The 14,511-nt window shown below is 45.2% G+C and overlaps 1 protein-coding gene across 25 annotated transcripts in view; it reads right to left on the reverse strand.

The window, feature by feature from the left end:
- Window positions 1–10,357, reverse strand: part of NRCAM (neuronal cell adhesion molecule) — a 294,853-nt gene extending 284,496 nt beyond the window's left edge. For 24 of the 25 annotated variants that reach the window (XR_007354620.2, XR_007354621.2, XR_012666501.1 and 21 more), the window contains exon 1: window positions 10,219–10,357. The gene's annotated coding sequence lies outside the window, so the exon portion shown is untranslated. Of the gene's footprint in view, window positions 1–9,314; window positions 9,455–10,218 lie in introns of those variants that run through there. The other variant, XM_048836034.2, reaches the window with a different exon arrangement.
- Between the last annotated feature and the right edge of the window lie 4,154 nt (window positions 10,358–14,511).

Genomic DNA, 14,511 nt, shown 5'->3' on the forward strand with positions numbered 1-14,511 from the left:
ACACAGGTGTCCATCAGTCCAGACTGTACCCTGGTAATGTCACAGTACAATCATACAAGATGCAAGTGTAAGCCTCAGACGGAAGAATAAGGATACAAACAACCAGACTGCTTTCTGATGTGTTCAAAAAAAGATTTGGAGATATGGAACAAAAAAAAACATATTGTGTTGTGTGCTCCAAGCCCCATCTGGACCCAAGGAAAAAGAAAACACAGCAAACTCAAAATATACACTATAGATTTTAATCAGTAAGTCGGTATAAGATTCCCAAATCGAATAAGCTGCAGAGGCAAGAAGCCAGGACAGAACAAATTAGAGTAATGGTCTGATGGCAGACTGTAACTGCAGCCACTCACAACTCCTTTTGCTATCACAGGATTGCACATGTGCTACACATCTCAATCATCACTGAATTATAGAAATTAGAGCGGAAAAAACAAATATATAGTTCGTATTAAGTTTCTCAATCTCCATATCTGTATAGACTTGTTTCAGAGTGTTTTGTCCTGGCTATTTGTAAATGACTCAAGTGGAAGAACTTCCATTATTTGCCTTTGGAGACTATTCTATAGTCTAATACAAATATGATGTTTTTGATGTTCAGAACAAGCTTTCCTTTGCTTAATTTGATCTAGTTTCTCCTACTTATACCGTTTTGGATCACTCTAAACAATTGCTCTCCTTCCTACTCTTATACAGCTGTTTTTATCTCTCCATAAATCTATGTTCTTTTTTCAAAAGCTTAGCCCCAATATGAATGTGATGCATAATCATCACAATCTGGATCAAGAAACTAACTAGTCAATGGCCAGCTCGTGTTAATTGACCTGCAGAGAACAACAGGTGTGTGATTAAGTTATATTTTAAATAAATAAATGCTTTTTAAGAGATTTAGTAGAACTTGTACTATTCTGCTACAGTGAGATCTTGCACCAACTTGCTCTGTTTGGCAGTCCAGATAAATTCTGATTGGCAGTTAATTGTGCCATTCATAAAAACAGTGCTTTGATGTTTTTACAAGAAATCATAGTTTTGCATTTTGTATTTTTGGAAGCCATGTGTGTTTACATGGTTTGCTGCTGACTATGTAAATAAAACTGGTATTATAAATTGCAAACATTCCTATGAGCTTGTAATTCCTACTCTAAAAGGGTCCAGGTTTTAATCCATCACCTACAAGTTTTGGAATATTTCATATTTCTATTTAATTGCATTTATTTTATATCATTTACTGTATAAAATATTCCTTTATCAACTGCTGTTTTACAAGGAATCTCCCCTTATTTTTTTTTTATGTTTTCATTTGGCCTTGGATTACAATAGATACAGTCAAGAAGGGACGATAAAACCAGGTTATATGTTCCACCCTATGAAGGTTTCTCTGAACTCTTCCTTGGCCAAGAGCAAGCTTTCTATTTTGCACATCAAAATGCTTCTAGCTCATCTTTCAATTCAACTAAGAAAAAAATCCCACATGAATATTCATGTCCCTCTTGTAGGTCCCCATTACTGTCATGCTTGCTTTTTAAAGGTACAGCACTTGAAACAGAAGATCACGGGGGTTTAGGTTTTGTGAAACCCTAAAGAAATATTTCTAATTATTTTAAATGTTCTAACAATATACAGAAGTGATTTAAACAAACCATTTAATGGAAATTACTCAGAATGTGTTAAACATATATCAATTTGTTCTGTAGCATAGATGAAACTATATTCCTTTCTGGACTTTGTCTACTGTCAGCATCTCATCAGTCTTCTCCCTCTGCACCTTTACGAACTGGACTTTCATCTTCTCTGTTCCAAGCCCGTAGTCTCTGCTCTCAGTTCTTTCTCCTCCAAGACCCCATCTTCCTGATTCCACTATGCTTTTTTCCAGCCTCCCTCTAGTTTCTGTTTGCTACAGGCACCTTCTTCTCAATTCTGTCTCCTCCATTCTAATCCCACCGCTGGACTATACAGCTTGCTCCACAACAACATTTTCTAAGTGGTCAGCATTTTTCAAATACAGTTGCCTGAAGACAGGCACCTAAGGCTGTATTTCCTGACCAGACTACATTTATTCGTTTAGGTTTATAAAAGGTAACCAAGACATGGTCTGAGAAACTCTGCTGCCACTATAAGGTTTAAAGATATAACTAGGGAGAATAACTTTGAATTAGGGGTTGGCTTCAAATATTCCAGCCCAATCAAACTGAGAAGGGAAAAGTATGCAAACCCTGTCCACATGTGCCACACAATATCTGAAATTCCCTTCCGAAAACAGAAGGACAAAACACTTATATGGATGCCTATATACCGTAGCGATGGGCACACTATAAATATGTAAGACAAATCTTTCTATCGACATTAACTTTTGAGCTAGGCCTGGCATTTTATTTTTAAGTCACAAAGAGTCACCAACTCTCAGCTCACTTCTGCAGCAACCAAAACTGAAATGCACGTTTCTCCTCTCACTTACATGGATACAAAAGCCAGCATAACTCTACTGGAGTCACTCCTAATTTACACTGATGGGAGAAACAGGAGAATCAAGCCTCTTCATTGTGCATGTGAATTATATATATGCACACATTCAGTTTTTTTAATTTTGATATCTGTTGCTGTACATACTGGACCAAATCCATCCCTAGTGCTATGCTGACAACTCTCACAATCTGATTGCTGTACTTAAAGCTCCAGCTTCTGGAGACAATTATATGAGAATCTCAGCTTTCATTTTAAAAGGATGAAGTTTCTAGTCACCATGTTTTCATGGAAAAGCTTAACATATGTGACACAATTTGAATCCTGAAAGCACAAAATCCAAAAGACAGATAAAAGGAATGCATTTTTTTTCAATCTCATGATTTCTTGGGGATTAACATAATTTTTGAATTTGTCAGTACTGCTAGTAGCATTCCATTGACTTGAGTCAGATCCTCAACCTCACTCCAGCCCCTATGTGCTAGGTAAAAATGCCAGAGCAGTGTAAAGAGTCTCTAAAAGTCCCAGCTCTGGATGGGGAAGTATCAGCCAATACAGCAATTGAGGATAACAGCAGCAGGCTGTCCTTCCAAATACCCCCTCACAAGCTCAACTAGCCAAGGAGTGTGCTGGGGCAGGAAAAAGAGCATCAGGACCAGGGCCACACATAGTGCTGTGGAGAGTCTGGACAGCACATGGGACTGTCTAAATCAGTCATTTTCAAACTTTTTTTCTGGTGACCCATTTGAAGAAAATTGTTGATGTCCGAGACGCAACAGAGCTGGGGATGAGGGGTTTGGGGTGTGGGAGAGGCTCAGGGCTGGGGTCAGGAATGAGGGGTTCAGGGTGTGGGAGAAGATGCTGGGCAGGGTTGGGGGGATGGCATGCAGGTTCTGGGGTGGGGCCGGGGATGAGGGGTTTGGGGTGCAGGAAGGGGCTCCGGGTTTCAGGAGCTCAGGGCTGGGGCAGAGGATTGGGGTGTGGGCTTACCTCGGGGGCCTCCTGGCACAGCAGGGGTACTAAGGCAGTCTTCCTACCTGTCCTGGCACTGCAGACCACGCTGCACCCCAGAAGTGGCCAGCAGCAGTTCCGGCTCCTAGGTGGAGGCGCACAAGTGGCTCCACGCGGCTCTCGCCTGCAGTCAGTGCCACCCCCCCCGATCCCATTGGCCAGGAACCAGCCAATGGGAGAACGCAGCCGGTGCTTGGGGCACGGTGCAGAGCCCCATAGCCCCTGCTGCCTACGAGCCACACCTGCTGCTGGCCACTTCCAGGGCGCAGCGTGGCATCAGAACAGGTAGGGATTAGCCTCCCTTAGCCGGGTAGCACTTCCAACAGGACTTTTAATGACCCAGTCGGCAATGCTGACCAGAGCCACCATGACCCAGTGCCTTATATCCTGCGACCCAGTACTGGGTCACGACCCGCAGTTTGAAAACCACTGGTCTAACTTACACTATGTGCTACTCCAGCCACCAGTTACCAGCCTTTCCAGAGGGGATAATAGCTGCATTAAATTATTACAAACATCTTTTAACAGCCCTTTTTTAACTGACAGATTGTACTCTCAGGGAAATGATAGGAACATGCACTGTTAACCTTTAAATGACCTGTTTTAAGCACTGGTAATGCCCCATATAACTGAACTGAAAATCTGCCAATACCTAAGCAATTCTCTTTCTACTTTCTATTCCTTTTACTGTTCTTCTCCCAAGTAACTAATCTTTTCTGCTTCTGAACTTCTTTCTGAGGATTCTACCTTTCCTCCTGATCTATTCTATTTTTCACTTTTACCTTCATTAGCTATCTTTTCCACTGTTTCTCCAATTCATACCACAATTTTACATGCCAATTGGTTTCCAAAAGTGTACATTCTTCTTCAATCCATTCAACTCTCAATGCTCCATCAAAAACTATTGTCCTTTCTCCTCAAATCTCTTATGTATTTTATTCTCAATTCTCTCACTTTCATTGCTACTTTCTATTCAAGTCTCCAATACTTTTTGCCCTTGACCCTTTCATTTACATGACAGCCTTTCACATAATAGATGTTGCTCTCTATCCACCAACTTCTACAGCCTTTCCTTTCCACATACACTTTCCATACTACAGTAATATCCCCAGTGAGAATAGCAGGAGAAGAGGTTGTCATCACTCAGTGCCTTCTGCTAAATGATTCATCCTTACAGGTGAGTTAACACACTACCATTGAGTTCTCGGTCACAAAACGTTGTGTGAAGTTAATTTGTGCATCTACTGGTCATATACTGTACCTTAGTCTGTCCAAACCCTGTAGCAAATTTTGATTTTTTCTTCAATCAATGTAATGCATTTAAACCATTAAATGTCTCTTTATTGGTGTTTTTGCTAAAAAAATGTTTTGCTGATCTTCATATTGGTGTAAACAGCATCTTACTGACCACTTAAAAAAAAGAAAAGACAGGTCCCTTCCCAGAGTATTTTACAATCTAAATTAAACAAACAGCATGGATGACAACAAACAGGAATGGCGAGATATTGAGGGGGACGGGAAAATGAGAAACAATTGTTATAATAGTGAAAAATCATGCTACGCTAATTTTTATAAGCATCTTGGTAACCCCTTTCTGGGATAATTATGTTTTAAAATTAATATATTCATATTTGGGGACATTGTCTAAATTGAGGACCTGAATACAGGTCAGTGGTATTAATGTATCCAGCAATTAAGTTACAGATCAACTCTATTTATTCTAAGGCAAAATATTAAACTACAGCAATAACTGTATTTAGAAATAGCTGAAATAAAAAGGTCTCAGTATATTTTAATGGTGCGGGCAAACAACACCTAATTAGAGCTAACTTATTCTTCCTTATGCCTCACCAAAATTCAGAGATCTTATGTTTAGATTTATAAAAAAAACAGAAGAGAAGCCAAGTTAGCCTTAATTGTGTCTTGTTTAACTGACAATTTGAAAGGCAAACTCTTTTTTAATGCGGCTGTTTTTTAAAATTATCACGTCTATTTCTGAACTGTTCTTTTTCCTCATTTGACTTTTTTTTTTTTTTTTGCACAGAGATTTGGATCAAATACTAAGTATAGTTGCTCAAAGAAGAAAAAGGGTACTGTGAGCTCTTACAGGAACATTTTATAATTCAAGCTGTTATGCTTCATACTAAAAGTTAACAAGGAGAAAGCTGTAATCACATTATGAATTGAACCATTTCAAAACTGAAACAACGCAGGAAGTAACAGAAGATCCAGATGAACATTTCTATATGTATTCAACAAGCACTACAAGAGGAAAGCTGAAGAGTGGTCAAGACGAATATTTGCAATGCAGTTAGGCTAGATGAGTAAATCTGACTGTATGCCAGCTGCAAGGGCTTGCCCTTAATTCACACAATCAAATGTCTAGTGTTGCACAGTGTCTAGCATCACTACCAACAATCTTAAAAATCTCATCAGATAACTCTACTTTTACTGAGCATTTTAATCAGGGACTGAACACATTTCTAGCTATACTATGTAGCGCACTCTTTCTGTTGGTCCACCACCATCTGTCACTTATAGCTTCCAGAAATACAAAATTTTTCACTTCATACAAACGCACTCTGCACTTAAACTAAGCTATCATTCAAATTCCGACATGAGAGCTGAATTCCTTTTCTAGTGTTCTTCAACTCTGACCCAACTATACCCACTCCTTCACTGAAAAGGGCAAAGACAACAACCCAGCAAGTGGGACAGGCAAAACAGACCTCCTTTGTTCACTTCTTTTTTTTCTTTCAGTTTTCTATTGAGGTAAATAACTGAAAAGCTCAGCCAGCCTTCAGTGGCTCAGAAGAATGCAATATAGCTAGCTTGCAACTATGCTTTCCTGACCAACAAACAGTATGATGAAACTTAGGGAGCATCATTTCAACCTTAAAGAGCAATGTACTGAAGCTTAGAACATCTTTTAAATTATAGTAGGAATAGTACAATTTACAATATTAATCAAACATGTATACATAAAGTGACAATATCTTTAATGTTAACACACAATAGGCACTATTTGCTTGCTATCTTAAAATTCAGCAAATCATCACTATAAAGAAAATATACTGAATTTTCTACATGCTATCAGCCCACTCAAGAAGGCAATATCAGATCCACTGCATATTGCAGAGCAGATGACCTGCTACTTCATTCCCTCAGTTTACACTCCCAGGATATGCATTTTTCAGTGTTACTTTCCATTTCTTTCCTGCTCTGTACATAAAACAGAACATAAATATACATGCAATAAGAACTATTACCAGCCTGCCCTAATGCCACTTAATAACAATGTCGGCTTCAATTGTGTTTGGCTTTGTTATCTGACAGCCAAGAAAAACATAGGGTAAATAATATCTCAATTCAAGGTGATTTGGGGAAACTATGTAGCTACATATATGCAAAACAGATTTATTTAGCGTTGCTTTTTGATATTTATTCTGTAGTTTAATCTGTGTAATAGGCCAGTTAGCCTTTTTAGGACTCAGTATTTCTTATATTCAAATAGTAACTGTAGAGATTCACTTCTTTGGATAAAAAAAAAATCATCGCCTTTGTTGAATTGAAATTTCAATCCTGCACACCAATAAAACAGGTGAATTAGGGTGATGCTGTCGCTCTCCCATTAACTCTGCTGAACAATTATAATCTTGTAGTTAAAGCTTATGCTGTCATCTTTGCAGAGTCCACAGTAGAAGGCAATACCCCAACACAGCAGGATCTAACTAGCAGCACCAGCAAAGTAGTAAACATCCACCTGAATGTTTACACCATTATCCTTTTCTCTCTTACAACCCTTCTCTCTAACAACAACAGAATTAATATCAGTCAGACAATCTTTTCCACACTGGAGAAAAAGCATGCTAAGTAAAGGTCAGATTCTGATGCCCTTACTCACAAGGAGTGTTCTCTTATTTTGCCAGTATTCCCATTGAGGTCAGTGAGACTAACTGCATAGTAAGGGCATCAGACTCTTTCCCCATATATTCTCCCAACTGGTAATATTTTATTTCAATGGCCTCAGCATAAAAAAAATCCTATATTTACATTAATTTTATATCATAGATTAGATATAATTTCAGATATTTCTGACTTCAAATATTTGTTTTTGTTGTAATTTGTATTAAAAATATTCACTTGTTTAACCATTTAAGTCATTTGCTCAGTAATTAAACATTTTAAAATGAGTACAGCCATCAACTAATTGCATATAGATTTCCCTGAAATGCTTATAATATAACCTACCTCAAATACATGGAAATATAAGAGATAAAATAGTTTGAATTAAAAATAGAATGTCTGTTGCCCCTGCAAATTGGTTTTCAAATAAATTTTTATATCAATATTGTACCATCTGAACAACTTCTTCCATTTTTCAGCTCACATATTTATAGATATTTGTTGACCAAAGTTTGAGACTTTTCTCTCAGCACATCTGGAGAACTGAAATCTAAAATGAGGCCAACTGACACTGAGTAATGCCCAGCTCTGCACCTAGCCCTATCAATTTCAGTTTTAAAGTGTAATGTTAATTATGTCAAACAACTGGAAAAGATGAAGAAGTTGATCATATGGCTACTGGAATTAATGGAAGTTTTACCATTGACTTCAATGAGTGCAGGATTAGGTTTTAAACTTTTATCCACTGTTCCACACTATGTACTAAACACATTTTTAATTTGAGTCTAAACAGCAAAGCAACAGAGAAGGAAATACTACAAGGCTGAAGAATGGGAACACCAGTGAAAGTGCTAATCTTCACTGCCTCAATCAAAAGGTTTTGTCTGAGTAAAGAGTGCAAAATTGGACGCTACATAAGCAGAAAAATTCACATCCCTAACAGTATTAGACTCCCAAACTACAGTCTCTCACTATTGTTATGTCCTTTACCTCACAATACAAACACCAAAGAAACGTTTTGCACGACCTTTCTTAATCGGATGGCCAATAGGGATCAGCGCTGGCGATTTGACAGAAGCACAATATCGTCTTAAATTTTTAACAGCTTGGAAGTCTTGTGATTTTTCCTGATAATCAGATATAACTTACTATTGAACTATAAGGCCTTGATTGAAATACATTCAACACTTCAAAAATAACCTTTTGTGCTCAATGGTATAGTAGCAGATCAAGGTCAGGTTAATTATTACTTTTTAACTAAAAGGTAAATACTTTTGCCACACCGACTTTATGTTCATTTTCTGCCAGTTACCATTAAAAGGGAAAAAGCAGAGAAAAGGTGCAGATGAACACCGCAGTATCTATGTACCGTTAAGTTGTTGCAACCATACAGTACACTGTATTTCCCGGTATGTGCATATAAATTTAACCACAAGGAAAATGCCGAAAGGCAGTTATTGATGGAGCTGCAGGGCATCTTTGGGTTAAAAATAAAATGGTTCTACTAAATACATTGTACACTCCCAAACTACAATGATACATTTGGCAGGTTTCAAATTAAACTAGATTGTGCTGGTCTAGTTCGAATGGCCGTCTGTATAACAGGATACAGCTAAAAAGAAAAAACAGCACTCATGATAATTCACTAATGCTTTAATAGCAGCGAATGATCCCCCAGCAATAGATCCAGTACTCGTGAGAAAACTGCTCTACGGACAGGAAAAGCGTTTAACAGCGTGCAGGGGTCTCTTCAGCCCTAATCCCATGCAGTTTGCTACTTCAGCATAGACAGCTCCTTCCGTGTATTGCCAGGGAGACAGGAGGAGGAGGGGGGGGGGCGTGGGTGGTAGGACAGGGCAGCAGCTACAGCGGCCTGCCTGAGCCAAGGGAGGCAGCTCCTTCCCTTCGCCGTTGCGCATTTGCAACCCACTTACGTGCAAGGGTGAGAAAAGGCGGCCTGCGGGAGGCAGGGGAAGCGGGCGCCCCGCCAAGCAGGCAGCCTGTTGCCCCCTGCTCTGCGCGTGAAATGGCGACCTCCCCGGCTCAGCGGAGCGCGCCGCGTGCGAGGCCAGCCCGGCGGGGCTGGATCCCGGTCCGCGGAGACGGAGCGCGACGCGCGCAGCGTCTCCGGCCGTGGCCGGGCGGGGGCAGCAGGGATGGGAGAGACTCTCCCAGTCCCAGCATCAGTGCGGGCGTCGGCACGGTCAGGCTGCCCCCGCATGCACCCAACTGAGCACCGCACACCGGCCCCCAGGCAGCTCCAGCCACCTGCCGCTGGCAGACCGTGCCCCGGCACCAGGCAGCCCTCCCAGCCCGCCCCTGTAGCGCTGCCCCGGCGGGAACGAGCCTGGCCAGGGCCAGGCAGGGGAGCCACACAGGCACCCCCACCCCGGGGCGGCGGGCACCGCGCCGATAGGGAAACACACACACACACACGCCTGTGCGCACGTCCCTGGAGGTGGGTGTATAAATAGCTCCCCACACAGCCCGGGGCCACCGCACACCCATGCAGGTGCCTTGCTCACGCGCACACAAACCCTGGGGGACTGGACGCCGGTCTCGCCCGCCAGCCGCCCCGGAGCAAGGCTCCCCGCAGACCCCTCCGTGCCCGCCGGCCCCCGCCCTGCACAGCCCCGGCAGCCCGGCGGGGGCGGTCCAGCTGGGCGCGCGCCCGCCGGGCTGCCTGGGCATTTGGGGGCAGCCGGCGCAGGACACCGGGAGGCGGAGGGTCGCGGGTTCCCCGTGCCCGGCGCTGCAGCGGCGCCACCTCTCCCCGCTGCCACAGGGCCCGGCGAGGCGGCGGCCTCTCCCCAGGCTCCCCCCGCGGACGGTACTCACGGGTGGCTGCGGCCCCGCTGCCCGGCTCGGGGTGGTGGTACGGCGCGCACCTCCCGCAGCGAGCCCCTGGCCCTCCTCCCCGCTCGGCAGGCTAGAGCAAAGCGCGCCGGCAGGCGCGCTCCCGAGCCTATCCCCTCTCCACCGCCCCCGACAGTGCTGCGGGGCGCGCGCCCGCCCGCCTGGAGGGAGCTGAGCAGGCTGGGAGCGCGCGCGCGCGTGCCCGTCGGACAGACGGCAGCGGCCGGCGGCGAGCTGCTGCTCTGCCCCGCACACCTGGCCGGGGGGGAGGCGGCGCGCCCCGGGCGCCTGGGCTCGTTAATGCCACGGTGCGCGCGCCTCGGCTCAGGAGGTTGTGCAGCGCAGATACGTGAATACAATTGTCCCGGCCACTTGTCACAGCCCGCGAGACGGAGAACAGCCACTCGTATCCCAGGCGTGTGCGCTAAAGAAAGGTGACCCTAGACATCTACCGCTGCTACAAGGATTTCCCACATTGGGGGGAGGGGCTATTCCACCTGAAACATTTTTTTTTCTAAACAGACTAGTCCGTCCCCCAGTGTTTAGTAAAGAATAAACCAAACCGCCTTTTCTTATATGTCTACACTACGAAATTAGGTCGAATGTATAGCAGTTGGTTTTTTAGAAATCGTTTTTATACAGTCGATTGTGTGTGTCCCCACACAAAATGCTCTACGTGCATTAGCTGGGCGGAGTGCTTCCACAGTACCGAGGCTAGCGTTGACTTCCAGAGCGTTGCAGTGTGGGTGGCTATCCCACAGTTCCCGCAGTCTCCGCCGCCCATTGGAATTCTGGGTTGAGATCCTGATGCCTGATGCGGCAAAAAACATTGTCGCGGGTGGTTCTTGGTACATGTCATCAGGCCCTCCTTGCCTCCCTCCCTCCGTGAAAGCAATGGCAGACAATCGTTTCGCGCCTTTTTTCCTGAGTTACCTGTGCAGACGCCATACTACGGCAAGCATGGAGCCCACTCAGCTCACTGTCACCGTATGTCTCCTGGGTGCTGGCAGACGTGGTACTGCATTGCTACACAGCAACAGCAACCCATTGCCTGGTGGCAGCAGACGGTGCAGTAGGCCTGAAAACCATCCTCTTCGAGTCCGAGGTGCTCCTGGCCGCCTTGGTAAGGTCGGTCAGGAGCGCCTGGGCAGACCTGGGCCCAGGGACTAAATTAGGAGTGACTCTACCAGGTCATTCTCTTTAGTCCTGCAGGCAGTCCTATTGTACCACCTTATGGTGAGCAAGCAGGAGATGAGGACAGCTAGCAGTCCTATTGCACCATCTTCTGCCGAGCAGCTAGGAGATGTGGGTGGCTTGCAGTCCTACCGCACTGTCTGCTGCCAGCCAAAGATGTAAAAGATAGATGGAGTGGATCAAAACAAGAAATAGACCAGATTTGTTTTGTATTTATTTGCTCCCCCCCCCCTTGAAATCAACAGCTGACAATTGTTTTGGTTAGGTCTGTCAGGGGCACCTTGAAAACTTTAATGGAGATTCAATCCTGCCTGAAATACTAGAGGGAAGTATAGCTTAGTGGGTTGAGCATTCACCTGCTAAACCTAGGGTTTTGAGTTCAATCCTTGAGGGGGCCATTCTGTATGACAGTTGTTTTTGTTTCTTCTTGATGTAAAGCCACCCCTTTCGTTGATTTTAATTCCCTGTAAGCCAACCCTGTAAGCCATGTCATCAGTCACCCCTCCCTCCGTCAGGGCAATGGCAGACAATTGTTACGCGCCTTTTTTCTGTGCAGACGCCATACCACGGCAAGCATGGAGCCTGCTCAGATCACTTTGGCAATTAGGAGCACATTAAACACCATGCACATTATCTAGTGGTATATGCAGCACCAGAACCTGGCAAAGCGAAACAGGGCGAGTAGGCGACATCAGCGCGGTGACGAGAGTGATGAGGACATGGACACAGACTTCTCTCAAAGCACGGGCCCTGGCAATGCGGGCATCATGGTGCTAATGGGGCAGGTTCATGTGGTGGAACGCCGATTCTGGGCCCGGGAAACAAGCACAGACTGGGGGGATCACATAGTGTTGTGGGTCTGGGACTATTCCCAGTGGCTGCGAAAATTTCACAAGCATAAGGGCACTTTCGTGGAACTTTGTGACTTGCTTTCCCCTGCCCTGAAGCGCATGAAACCAAGATGAGACAGCCCTCACAGTTCATAAGCGAGTGGCAATAGCCCTCTGGAAGCTTGCAATGCCAGACAGCTACCGGTCAATTGGGAATCAATTTGGAGTGGGTAAATCTACTGTGGGGGCTGCTGTGATGCAAGTAGCCAACACAATCAAAGATCTGCTGATCTCAAGGGTAGTGACACTGGGAAACATGCAGGTCATAGTGGATGGCTTTGCTGCAATGGGATTCCCTAACTGTGGTGGGGCCATAGATGGAACCCATATCCCTTTCTTGGCACTGGAGCACAAAGCCGGCGAGTACATAAACCACAAGGGATACTTTTCAGTAGTGCTGCAAGCACTGGTGGATCACAACGGACGTTTCACCAACATCAACGTGGGATGGCCGAGAAAGGTACATGACGCATCTTCAGGAACTCTGGTCTGTTTCAAAAGCTGCAGGAAGGGACTTTATTCCTAGACCAGAAAATAACCATTGAGGATGTTGAAATGCCTATAGTTATCCTTGGGGACCCAGCCTACCCCTTAATGCCGTGGCTCATGAAGCCGTACACAGGCAGCCTGGACAGTAGTCAGGAGCTGTTCAACTACAGGCTGAGCAAGGGCAGAATGGTGGTAGAATGTTCATTTGGATGTTTAAAAGCGCGCTGGCGCAGTTTACTGACTTGGTTAGACCTCAGCGAAACCAATATTCCCACTGTTATTACTGCTTGCTGTGCACTCCACAATATCTGTGAGAGTAAGGGGGAGACATTTATGGTGGGGTGGGAGGTTGAGGCAAATTGCCTGGACACTGGTTACGCGCAGCCAGACACCAGGGTGGTTAGAAGAGCACAGGAGGGCGCGGTGCGCATCAGAGAAGCTTTGAAAACCAGTTTCATGGCTGGCCAGGCTACGGTGTAAAAGTTCTGTTTGTTTCTCCTTAATGAAATCCCCCGATCTTTGGTTCACTCTACTTCCCTGTAAGCTAACCACCCTCCCCTTGATCACTGCTTGCAGAGGCAATAAAGTCATTGTTGCTTCACATTCATGCATTCTTTATTAATTCATCACACAAATAAGGGGATAACTGCCAAGGTAGCCTGGGAGGGGTGGTGGAGGAGAGAAGCACCGGGATGGGTGGTGGAGGAGGGAAAGACAAGGCCACACAGCACTTTAAAACTTTAAAACTTATTGAATGCCAGCCTTCTGTTGCTTGGGCAATCCTCTGGGGTGGAGTGGCTGGGTGACCGGAGGGCTCCCCCTCCCCCCCACGTTCTTGAGCGTCTGGGTGAGGAGGCTATGGAACTTGGGGAGGAGGGCGGTTGGTTACACAGGGGCTGTAGTGGCGGTCTGTGCTCCAGCTGCCTTTCCTGCAGCTCAGCCATATGCTGGAGCATATTAGTTTGATCCTCCAGCAGCCTCAGCATTGAATCCTGCCTCCTCTCATCACGCTGCCGCCACCTTTCAGCTTCAACCCGCCACTTACTCTCCTCAGCCCGCCACCTCTTCTCCCGGTCATTTTGTGCTTTCCTGCACTCTGACATTGTTTGCCTCCATGCATTTGTCTGTTGAAGGGTTCATGTAGCGTTCATGCACCTGGAAACAGTCAGGGCACACCCTGACTGTTGTGTAGGAGCAATGCACACATTGCTCTGTTCTGTCCAAGGACATGGACCATGAAAACATGGACCATCTGGGAAGTCAAAATAAGGACATCAGCCGTGGGAAGCTTCCTCGGCCGAAACTCAAGGCCTGAGAATAAAGATTGTAGTAGATAGAGGCTAGTAAATAGGAATATTAATCAAAGTCATATTATTTCCTTTGTTGATGCCTTTTGCGGTCGGTTGGGGTATGTGATGCGCAGGGGGGAGAGAAATAAAAGAGGTGGAAAAGCTGACAGGAAAAATCCCATCAGCAGACCAGCCTGCTTGCTTGCCTAAAGCCGTGTCCTGTCTTGTATTGAACCGCCACAACTGGCGCCCAAACATGGGGCCCTCAGCACTCACCTCGCCCGGCAAGGGTTTCAGATGCGTCACTCATCCGCTTCGCAGATCCCGGTGAGTATTTTTCATTGTGGTAAGTATGGGAAGTTCCCTCTCTGCTTTGCAAGTGCAACACCGCTGTGAGCTACAGTATTTGCTGC

This window comes from Caretta caretta, chromosome 1 (genome assembly GCF_965140235.1).
Source record: "Caretta caretta isolate rCarCar2 chromosome 1, rCarCar1.hap1, whole genome shotgun sequence".
Lineage (NCBI taxonomy): Eukaryota > Metazoa > Chordata > Testudines > Cheloniidae > Caretta > Caretta caretta.